Source organism: Phragmites australis, chromosome 9 (genome assembly GCF_958298935.1).
Source record: "Phragmites australis chromosome 9, lpPhrAust1.1, whole genome shotgun sequence".
NCBI classification, from domain to species: Eukaryota; Viridiplantae; Streptophyta; class Magnoliopsida; order Poales; family Poaceae; genus Phragmites; species Phragmites australis.
Genome location: NC_084929.1, coordinates 5,942,148 through 5,954,258, shown reverse-complemented (window position 1 = coordinate 5,954,258; position 12,111 = coordinate 5,942,148). Strand labels below are relative to the sequence as shown.

The 12,111-nt window shown below is 42.3% G+C and overlaps 1 pseudogene; it reads left to right on the top strand.

Annotated features, from left to right (window-relative positions):
- Positions 1 to 1,589: 1,589 nt before the first annotated feature.
- Positions 1,590 to 11,702, top strand: LOC133927957 (uncharacterized; annotated as a pseudogene).
- The last annotated feature ends 409 nt before the right edge of the window (positions 11,703 to 12,111 follow it).

Here is a 12,111-nt window from a genome sequence, read left to right as displayed (position 1 = left end):
ATCTACCCTCTCATAGAAAACAAAACATTAGCAATATTATCACGAAATGCATTCATATCTCTTTCTTCATCTCCTAATGCATGGTGGCGGTGGCAACGGTGGACTGAGAAGCGGCCGGTGGAGGATCCGACAGGGAGAGGGAGGGGCCGATGGATTCGTATTGGAAGTTTGGTGGCGAACGCGATGGTGGGGGTGGCGAACAAGCGGGGAGGGGCCGACGTCGGGGAGGGGCATCGGGGAGATGTGACGGTGGGGAGGGGCCGGAGTTGAGGAGGGGGGTGGAGGCCGCGGTGGGGCGTGGGAAGCGGTCGAAGAGGCGACGTCGGGAGGGGGCGACAGGGAGAGGTGACGATGTGGAGGGGGTGGGCGGAGGGGCGCTGACGGCAGAGAGTGGGTGGTGTTAGGGGGAGGGAAGACACCTGGGAGGGGGCGGCGGCTAGGAGGAGATAGAATAGAAGGATGAGGATGAAAAAAAGAACGTTTTAAGAATAGTAATGGTATTGGTGAGTAACTATCCTAGGCTTGTGTGGACACTTATATTTTTCCTATAGTCATAATCTATAAAAAGCTGATGGGAGACAATTTGTAGATTGTGGTAGAAAATGGAGTTAGATTTTAAAAAGCAGATTGTACGATCTACCTGTTTGTTTTAGCTTCAGTTTTTAAAATCAGCTTTTCATAATCCAAAGCTAAAACAAATAGGCCCTCATTTCCTTGTTGAAGTTGTACAAAGATTTGACTCTGGTCAGAAATGGAGAAACTAGATACCCCTTCTTTTTGCTCTGCCTCTTCCAAGGTGCTATTCAATGGACAGACCACAACTAGCTTCAAGCATGCCAGGGGGCTGAGACAAGGTGATCATCTCTCACCTATGCTATTCATCTTGGCACTCGAATCTTCCAAAAGGCACGACAGCTCTCTATCCTTCATGCCTTCCCTAGTAACATTTAGTTTAGAGTCTCCGACCGACAGAACAAGGCATCAGAGATTCAGAGCAACTAAAACAATTCTAAACATCTTTGGAAAGGCAAGTGGCCTTGTTACAAACCTTAGCAAACTGAAATCTCTATACTCTAATCCTGGACAGAAAACTCAAACCTCATCACGCCACGTGAGCAAATTATTTTTCCACAGTCCGATAGAAAAAGGATGGTAAAAACAAAATGGACGGTGAGAATCGCATACCCACCCTCGGTCTCACTCGATCCTTCCCGACCTCCTTCCCACAGGCGCCGCATGCATTCGCCCTGTACAGGCCGCTGCCTTCCCCACAGGTGACGGTGCCCTTCGCCTCCACTCGCCGTGCCCACCTTCTCCTTCGGCTTCAGTGCTCGGCGCACTCCGTGGGTGTTCTTCATCAAGGCATGCCTGTGCGAAGCGAAGCAGAGGTAGGCGATAACCCTATCGGCACACGTGCTGATCAAGCAATCCCAAACTGACCTAGCTGCCTGCTTTTCTATTCGGATCTGAGAGTTGGCGTGCCTCGGTCGCAGGCGGTGGCGTGGAGGCGACGAGGAAGGTGGACGCGACAGATGGTGTGGCACAGGGGCGCAGTGCAACTAGTGCTCGTGTCGGCCATCACCTAGGCGATGCTCGTGCTCCTCACCCTCGCCTTCTACCTCTGGTCCTGCAGCTCCTCCATTGAATTCCTCTCAGGTGAGTCAGGCCACTTGGCCTCCCTCGCTACACTGAAATCCGTTGAGCTATCCATCACAATGCCACTCTACGTGCGCGTAGAAGAGTGCTATTGTCCTGCATCTTGCTGGCAATGCCTTGTGAACCACTTGAATGTGATTACACCGGTATAACATTGTATCGTAGCTGTCGTTATGTGTGCTTCCAATGTCATATGATCACATGGACTTGACAGTACATCTGTATAGCATTGATATCTCTATGCATTGGTTTCAGGAGTCTGATGTGGTTGTTTACCATAATCCTGCCTCATGTAGAATTACAAAAGAACATGGTTTTATCGACTACGGCAATGCAGGATCTCCTTCACATGCACAATTGCATATTGGTGGCCTTGGATACTTCCTGCTTGCAAGTCTCGGCTTATGTGCACTGCCCTGTGAACATGGTAGCCATACAAGTACATTGAGCCTCCGATATGTTGTGCTGGATCTTCCTTTGTATATTTCAGTGTTCGGACAACATTCCATAGTTACATACCTTGGTCTTTCCATCAAGACTCTCTATTGCAATCATTTCTTATGCTGACACAGTTGTTCTGTTTTTCATCTGTGCAGCTCTTTGTAAAAAAAAAAACAGAAAAATTCTCTACGTGTTGGACTAAATGGGTCTCTCATCGAAACCACTCTACTGTAAGATTCATTTCTTAACATTTTATCTGATGATAAACTACGATCAGGCTGCCAAATACCTGTTGCAGATGATCCAAATGCTATTGTCATTCTAAAGAGGACTCTCAACATAATCGTAAAGAAGTTATCATATATAACCGTTGACAAATAGGATAAAGATCCTTCACCACTGTTTGGAGGACGTCAAAATTGGAAATAGAGGGAGGAAAGCTTTAAACTGAATGCTATCATGAAGGTAACCACTTGCCTTTATCATGTGGGTATGCCGTATAAGCTTCCTTATACTAAAGGTGCATAATTTCTAAGCTATAATGGCTTAGTGAAGTAGCTAGAAGAGAGGTAAAGGTATAATTGTAGAAAGATTGGGTAAATTTTCTTTTGACTCAGTATATTTGGCACTAAAGAATGTGCAGATTTTGTTGACTGCTAAATGAATGGAGCACTATACCTTTAGTAAAGTGGCACTGAACGACGTGGTACAAGGACTGCATGAAGCGACAGGACAAGCAGGCTCTAATAATCAAATTAGCAAAGCACGGTGAGCTTCTTCTCCTTTTATCTTCATGCCCTTGAACTGTTTAATAAAATATGAAGGTATCACAAGCCATCTTTTATATTCAGTTTTAGTTGTAATTGTTGCCTAACATTGCTCCTCTATTTATATTGAAATAACTAAAAATTGACGAATGAAGCATCAATTGTCATTTATCATTTATTATTTTTCATCCTTATGTTCAATTTCCTGCGGACAAGCTTGCGAATCACTATTATATATCTATGCAAAACAGTTGTAAACATCAAACATTCTATGTGTGATACAGGATAGAACTAATATCTTTTGATAAAAGTTGCAAATTTCTTTTAAGGCTTAAATCTAACCAAAGTAGTAAAAAGATGATAAATTACGAGTCAAATTTCTGGTGATATAATTCACTTAATACCAATACGTAAAGTTATTTAAGGAACCATTATTTGCTTTCAGGTCAAATTACTACAAACATCTGGGTAGCACAAAAAGAAAAGAAAAGAAAGAAAGCTAACTAGCCTCCCAGGTTACTTTGCACAGCATCAAATTCGACTATCCATGTTTTTAAATTTGCTGGTCCTATTACTTAACTTAAACCTTGAATAATTAGTGAGTTCTTTGTATTTAGCTATATTTTGTTTGCAAGGAGAGGAGTGATAGGTACAATTCATGTTCACTGTTCTTTACTTCGGTTGCTATGCAAAGCTAGCTTGCCTTTAATTCTCATTTCACTGATTTATGTAGTTCATTTGTTAGGCACACTAAACATGTTCGATGGAATGCTCTTTAGAGAATATATTATGGAAATATTTAGATTTTAATTTGTCTGCTTCCTGCGGTTGCCATAGTTTCAGTTGGTACTAGAATTGCTATGCAAAATTGTATAATGCAAGTTACAGCTCATTGCGTGTGTATTATTCCATGTGTTACAACATGTTTCCCTAGCATATATGCTTTGCCAAATTGGACATCTATGCTTCTCTTTCAATTATATAGCTCAATGTTTTGTATAAAACTACATGAGCCTAAATTTCCTTCTACCCATAGGTGAGATCTGAATTCCTTGAAGCCAAATGTCGATGGTAAGATATATTACTTTTATCGGCTCCTAGAATATACGTCCTTACATTTTTCGAACTCTAATGCCACTTTGTTTTTGTCAAAACTAACTATTTATGTAGTCAAATTTTAGCGTACCACTCTAGAGTCTTCTTTGAAATTCTTAGTGCTAATAAGAAAGCTTATCCAAACCATTGAGTGTAGATGCCAAATTCAGACTGAAATTCCTAAAATGTTGTCACACATATGGTAGTTTCAATCATAATATAAGGCAATATTGACTATATAATATCTTGCACAATGACTTTATCCTTTTGGGAAGCCAGTCAGGCTTCTATGTCTTTTCTACTAAATTTGGCTAAAGTTCAGTAAGGAAACATACATGGTATGTCACAATATAAAGCTAGAGAACAAAAAGATGGAGCTGGCAAATGAGCTGCTAGAGCTAGATAGTTGCTAGGGAAGTTGGGGGGTCCACGTCTAAAGCTTTTTCTTTTGCTTCTTAGAATGAACAATTATAGACTACAGAATGGCACTCGCCATGCTCATGAATATTACTCCAACCAGCTGAAACCTCTTCCTGAATGATGCTTTTTCACTCTCATCTTTGCATTTATATCTTCTTGGGTGGACATGTGTTCAGGCTTCACACAACATTAATAATGCAGAAAAAGATGTAAAACTTTACATGTTGTAATTATGAGCATTTTCATGTAAGCTTGATCAATGATAATTTAGATGTCCTTCCTGCAACATCATTTGGTTTGAGAAAAATAGCACTTCTCTAATTTAATAATTCTGACATGCAACTAATTCTAAAATATTGAATCAAGAAATTTCTGCAGTTTTGGAATATGGTTTAAACACTTGGGTCACTGAATTTGACAATAGGACATTAGTTTGTAACTGCAACTTAAAAAATCTACATCTGTTCATGGCGATCTCAACAAATATGATTATAGGTTCATAAGATTTGAGTCAAATTTTGCAATTGTTTACATAATTCAAAGCTGTAACACTTCATTTCCTGTAACTTATTGCAGTACCTAAACATAATCTCTGTTACAAATTCTTGATGTTTACAAACGTTACGGATGCCTGCCATCTCAATTGGAAGAAAATTCCCCTATGTCATTCCCTTTGTTTCTCCCAACTCTGCAGAAAAATGAAATATGACGAACTAGCAGGTAACATTTCTATAAGCTGTGTTTATTGAATTTGCATGATTAAGGTTGTTGTATATGTAGATACCTCCTCATTTCTCCACGAGTAATTGTCTAGTTTTCAGTTCGGTATTAGGTTCAGTATTTGTTGCAAAGCTAAACCTAATGTATGTTGTGCTTTTATATAAAAAATATGTGTTGTGACCAGATTCACAATGGAAATGCCATACCCAAATGTGACATAGTTACTGCATTTGACAAATTCATACATGCGATCACTGCAACAGCATAATGACAACAACGGTTCTCGATATAAAAGTTCCACTTCTATTTCCATTCAGACATACACTAATCGCAGATAGAGCTTGTACTTAATATGTGACTCTACTCATGGAAATTCGGATAACAAGAACAAAGATAGTTTATGCATTTCTATATTCTTTTATTCCAAACATCTTACATTTCAATATTGTCTATAGATCTGGACTCATTTCAATATTGTTTTTGTTAACTGTAGGATTGAAAATATGCATTATATTTGTATATTGCAACATATCATACCCTGCCTATTTTTGTACCCATATGAATGTAAATATATCCTAAAACTTTTACATGTATCCAAAGTATATCTAATATCGCAAAATATATTTGTAAACCTGAGTCATGCAAAACATGGTCTTGAAGGCCGCAAGACATTATCATAGATAAAGAGGCAAATGAACTGCGAGATAGAATAAATTATAGGCAAATTAATGATTTATAAATTCAGGTGTAGTATAAGAAGTCAGAAAGGCATTCCCAAACATTCCCATCTTCATGAAATTATCTAACGTTTGATAGTTCTACACTTATACTTGCAGATCATTTTAACCGATTTCATTCATATATTCGTGTGTCTGTTTCAGGCTTCAACCTCTATTCAAGTGTCAGCTAAGTGTAGAAGTTACATGCTTAATTTATATCAAGCAAAGTGCTCCTGCCATGGTTCGTTAAAAAAATTATTTCTAAGTGGATCTATGTTGTAAGTGAATCAATAATTAATACGTAGTAGTAACATAATTCAATCGCTGAGATCAGACAGGCGGGCACCAGGGGCGCGCCAACGGCGTGCCAAATTTTCTAGTCTACCCTATTGGCTACCAACATCTGGACCTTTCCTTCCTAGTCTCCTCTGGTCTGGGTGACCTAAAGTGCTTCCCTTGCAAATACCTGGGTCTCTCCCTTCACACCAGGCGGCTTCCCAGGTTTGCAGTACACCCTCTCATCCAAAAAATCACCAACAGGCTTCCAGGTTGGAAAAGGGACCTCCTTGCTCCTTCGGGTAGAGAGATCTTAATCAAATCTGTCCTCTCCTCCATACCCACATACTTCATGACCTGCTTCAAATTGCCAAATTGAGCAATTGACAACATTAACAAAATCAGACGAGGTTTCCTTTGAAAAGGGGTAGATCCAGATAATATTAGAGGAAGTCATTGCCTTTCCAGATGGCAGAAATTATGCAAGCCAAAGAAGTACGGTGGCCTTGGCATCAAGAACTTAGAATGTTTTGGTCGTGCCCTGCACCTAAGATGGTTATGGCATCAGTGGGATGACACTAATCGCCCATGGAAACACATACTAAAGATCGCAGACAAGTAATTATACTGAGGCGGCCTGGATAAGCAGCAATCAACAGAATGGCACAACCTTATTGTCGTGCAGGTAGGACAGTAAGGATCTAAGTGATTGGCTCCTGAAAGTTGCAGAATGAAGCCCCAAACATGACGGAAAAAGAAACATTGGTTTCCTGCTCTATTTTTGGTAGGAAATCTGGAAGGAAACCGGCGCATTTTCAATTTAGAGGAACTATCAGTCCCACAAATCTCAAGAAGAATCATTGAGGAGCAGCGAGATTATCTAGTGGCCAGGCAGTTGCAAACCTAGTGGCTGTGTTTCTTGTGAGCTAGTTGTCATGGTTCCCTTTTCCTTCTTTTCGGATTTGTTTTTGTCGTCTGCTTGTTTTGTTTTTTGATGTAAACTTCTTATCTCTCTCTTAATGAATCGGCGGTGCTTCTGTCTTGTTTTAAAAAAAAGGATACTACTGTTACTCTCACATTATAAGAATGATATGTAATACTTTTTGAACATATTATGTCATAAAATGCAACATGTTTGGATACATATTATTCTTATAGGATGAAATACAAAAACCTGTAAGGAAAGGTGTTACGGGAATAACATGATAGATCACTGAACATCTGGTGTTATTTCCCTGGTCATAACATATTCAATTAGGTGACTTACATTACTGTAAGATGACCCTCCTTCTATAGCCTATCTAGCCTTTTGCTTTAGTTCCCTAGCTCTGGTTCTTCTCTCCTCTGCATCTGTCTCTTCACCCATTAGTTCCAACTTCCAACACGGCTTTCTCTATTTGATCCCTAGAAACTTCATGAGCCTCCATTGTCCTAGTTGTGATGCTCTGCACACCAACAGCCACTCCAACTTTCAGAACATCTACTATCAATTTCTCATTCAAGAATTGCTTTGCACAGCACAATGTGGCCATGCACCCAAATGGAATTCCTTCTATCCTCGAGTTCCACCCACAGTGCGTGTGCGTCATGAATTCCTCTAAAGATGGAGGTGAGAGGATCATAGCCTGTGGTGCCCAACCTCGAATTATGAGACCTCTGTCCTTGATTCTCTCCTCGAACCCCTCCGCCAGAAATTTATCGATATCGGAAGCCTTATAACCCAAAGAAATGGCATCTTTGAAGCCTCTAAGCCCAGTGCAATCTCTTCAAGCTACGAAAGTACAGTACGAGACATGCTTCCAAAGCTGACATAAAAGGACTGAGGCTGGCTCCATGATGTCAAGACACTGCAAGCATCCTATCAATGGATGCTTTAGACTATTTTTTAAATAGATATTTTAAAATATATTCTCTATAATACTATTACAGTATCTTCTAATATTATTATAGCATTATCTATTTTTAAATCTCCAATAACTACCTATTTTCTATCTTCTATTACTCTTCTCCTCTCTTCAAACTCACATTTCTCCTTTGTAAACAGTGATATGGGCAGGAGAGAGAATTAGCAAATTTGAAGTACCTCATTCTCTCTCCACAACACTGTAGTACTGGAAAAGAGCTGCTAGAGAGGTGTGTCGGTAGGCATGATCGGCAAAAGATGGCACAGTGTTGCAGTACAATATTTTGCGGTAGCTACGGGAGTTGCCCTTATCACCCATGGCTGCTATTGCAGTCGGTATTGCAGAGCAACATTGGCCCTAGTGATCATACTCCCTAACATATTTTCTTCTGGTAGGCCTCATGGTACAATGGTTCAAGCTCATAGAAGCTATTTTTCAAGAGGACGAGACCAGTGATACCGATGTTATTATAGAAGAAGAGAGCTGACTCTGTTTATGAGAAAAATTAGGCCTAAAAACCTTAACAACTGCTAGGTTGATTCGGGACCAACCGACAAGAAACCCAACGACATGAGCACCCCGACAACCAAAAGCCAAACAGCACTACACCCGGAAACAACACACATGGAGTCCGCCAACGGATCATCGTTGCCAAGCTCGTCGCACACCATTGATACCTCAAGGTGATGAGGAAAGCCGGGAAGGACAATTAGCTCATTCTCATCAGCTACATTCTCAATGACTTTCTCTTGATGGATGATATACTTAAAACATTACCACAAAAATTACTACCTGAGCTATGAGTATAAAGAAAGAGAGAAGTGGTTAATCTCTCCTACTTAAAAAACACGCAAGGCGTGTTCCGTCCGCCGCCGAATATTCCTTCGCTCGTGACGCTTGTGGCCGCTCCGCCCCTTCCGCAACAGCCGCTCCGGTCTTCTCCACAGCACCCGCCCCGGTCTCCTCCGCAGCACCCGCCCGCCGCCTTCCTCATCAGAATATTCTTCTACCTCCGTCAGATTCCTGTTGATTCCTCTGCCCACCCCATCCTCATCGCGCGACCGTGACACCGCATCGTTGTTCGTTTCGTTCACCCGCTCTCCATCCGGTCGCCCGTGCCCCCCCTCCACCGCCCTCAGCTTCTCCGCCCGCACCCCATCCTCCTTGCCCCGCCTCCCCCGTTGGATCTGCTGCCGGCGGGTGATGTGGTTTCGTCGTGGTGCTGCTCTCACGGGAGCTCGGCCTTGCCTCCGCCCGCGTTGTCGTCTTCGTGAGGCCGTCGCCTTCGCCGAGGATCGATCCACCTTCATCTGCTAGCCCTCTCCTCCGCCCCCTCTCTCCTTTTGTCCCACGGCGCACATCGGGGGCGGCCAAATCCGACGTCCCCCGAGCTCGGGGCGGCTAGATCTGGTAGCTAGACGAGTGGAGGAGGAGGAGCGGCGGCTAGATGAGTGGAGGCGGAGGAGGTAGAGGAGCGGCGGTTGGACCAGCGGCGCATGCACCAGGCAGGCGGTCTTCTTCCACCTCCGGTAAGGGCCTCCACCGTGTTCATGAGAGGGAGGTGCCGACCTCCCAACCGGTCCCGCGTGGGCCTGGACCTGGAGCTCTCGCTCGGTGGCGCGGTGCCGTTCGACCTGGCGGCTCTGTGCAGCCACAGGCTGTTTATGATGGCGCCCAACTGGTAGGACCCTGCCACCCGCGTGCTCGTGCGCCCGCTTTGCCTCGTCTCCGCCCACCTCGCGCTCCTGGATTTTGCGCTCCTCGTCTCCGTCCGGGGTGCCGGTGAGCTCTCCCTACTCGACCAGGACTACATCCTCATGAGCGCTTGAATGGATGGAGATTTAAGGCTTTGTTGACCAAGCGATACACATTTTCTAATTTCTGGTCTTGTCCACAGGAGCAAGTGTGGCGGATGTTACGGTTGTCGGAGGAGGACGAGTGTGCGGTGGCGGAGTTCCAGGCGATGCACCCTTCGGCGCAGGAGGCGGGGTTGGCCGCGTCTTCCGCTAGCCCACACTATTCGAGGATATGATCAAGTGCATCCTTCTCTGCAATTGCCAGTTGAGTCGGTCTAGCTTTCCCTTTCACTCATGTGTGTGTGATGATACAAGTAAGTTGGGATCTTCAGTCTCGCCAAGGAAAAAAGTTAGGATCTTTACATATTGGCGTCTTACTTGTATACCAGTGATCACAAGAAATATTATGCACCGTTGCAGTACAATCACGCGATAAGAAAAATGTATTGTGCTTCACCAGTTAATACGAGCTGGGGTTAGCTTCATGTTTGCTTCCAAGATGAAACATTGTAGTTGTGTAATAGAATATATCTGAACACAAAATCAGAGTGTATCGAAAGTACATAGTTTATCAAGTATTTTTAACCCTGTTAGCAAGATATTTTACACATTTGTGCTTTCTAACCGCAGATGGACAAGAACCTTGTCAATGGCTACTGCACTGTGTGAGCTTCAATCAGAGCTGAAGTGTTCATCCAGTATTGACGATTTTCAGACCAGGACACCTCAAATTAGGGAACATAAAAGGAAGCGCAGCAAGAGGCAGAGTGTTCATTTCAAGCTAGAAACAAGATCTGCAGAGGATAAGTTGGAGGATCCAAGACTGGCAAGTGGTAGTAGAAATGACCTAACACATTCGGAAACAAATGAAAATTTGTCTAGCTTGCCCTCTGTTGCAAGTGAAACAGGCAGCGCATGTGACTCCTTGGATCCTTCAGAGCTTAGGTTGAGCAAGCCTCGTCGCTTGGAAGATTGCATCGGTGACTTCCCCACGCTAGAAGAATTAGCGAATCTTGATGAAGACTTTTTAACCAAGCATTGTAATCTTGGATATCGAGCAAAGCGAATTGTAATGCTTGTGCGCAGCATTGTAGAAGGAAAGGTATGTCTACAGAAACTTGAAGAGATGCATAAAATGTCTGTACCAGTTGCAGAAGAGGTATCCACGGTCCCATCACCCTATGAAGACTGAATAAAGAGTTGTCCACTATCTGTGGATTTGGCCCTTTCACTCGTGCCAATGTGCTCATGTGTATGGGTTTTTTCCACACGATTCCTGCTGATACTGAGACAATTAGGCATTTGAAGCAGGTATTTTTCCCCTCCTGAAACCTTGCATTTGAGATTTCATAGTTGATGAATTTCAGTATGTCGTGTACTATGTCTGAAATTTATTACAGATTCATAAAAGAGCAAATACCATCAGTTCTGTTCATGAGGAATTAGATAAACTTTACGGCAAGTATGCGCCATTCCAATACTTGGCATACTGGTACATCCTTTTCTGATACTCTGTAGAGCTTAGGTTAACATGTGTCTGATATGCTGACATTGTTCCCTATTATTTGGTCTGAAACAGGTTCGAGTTATGGGGCTTCTACGACAAGCAATTTGGGAAGATTAGTGAGATGGAACCATCCAACTACAGGCTATTTACTGCAAGCCACTTGAAGAATACTCGCAAGGAAAAAAACACTTAAAGAATGCAGCGCTGGATAGTTAGCAATGCAGGTAAGGCTCGTGAGAATTATTTTCTTTTGCACACAGGATTAGGACAAAATCATTGTTGTTTAGTGTGATTGCTGATTGTTCTATTGATTGCCACGATTCAGTGTAAGAAAAAATTAGATGGTTGGGTGTTTCTACTCAAGGCAGCTGCAATTAGAATTAAAGTATAAATGTAGGATACATGTTTGACTTCTGCAACATTTAAAGGTTCTAATCCTATTTTCTTCTCATGTGATATGCCTACTTGCTACATATTTTACTCCATTATCATTTTTATCATTTCTTGCTGCTTATTTACTGCAGAGTTCGGACAAGAGCTGCTTGGGTCTCTTAAGGAAGATATATTGCCATTGCCTTAAATGATTACTTCACCAAGAGGTCAGATAAAGATAATTGAATGCTATTGTTTGATATGACACTTTACACTCTAACTTCCATTCTTTTTATCTATTAGAGATATGTTCATGTGTTTGCCATCTTACATTTAGGTTTGAGATTTATGCTGAGTATTTTAAACCCAGTTCGCTTTATTTCAGTTTTGAAGGGTTGAAAAAATTAGAATTTATTCTCTCTTTAATTTGGTTCAGTC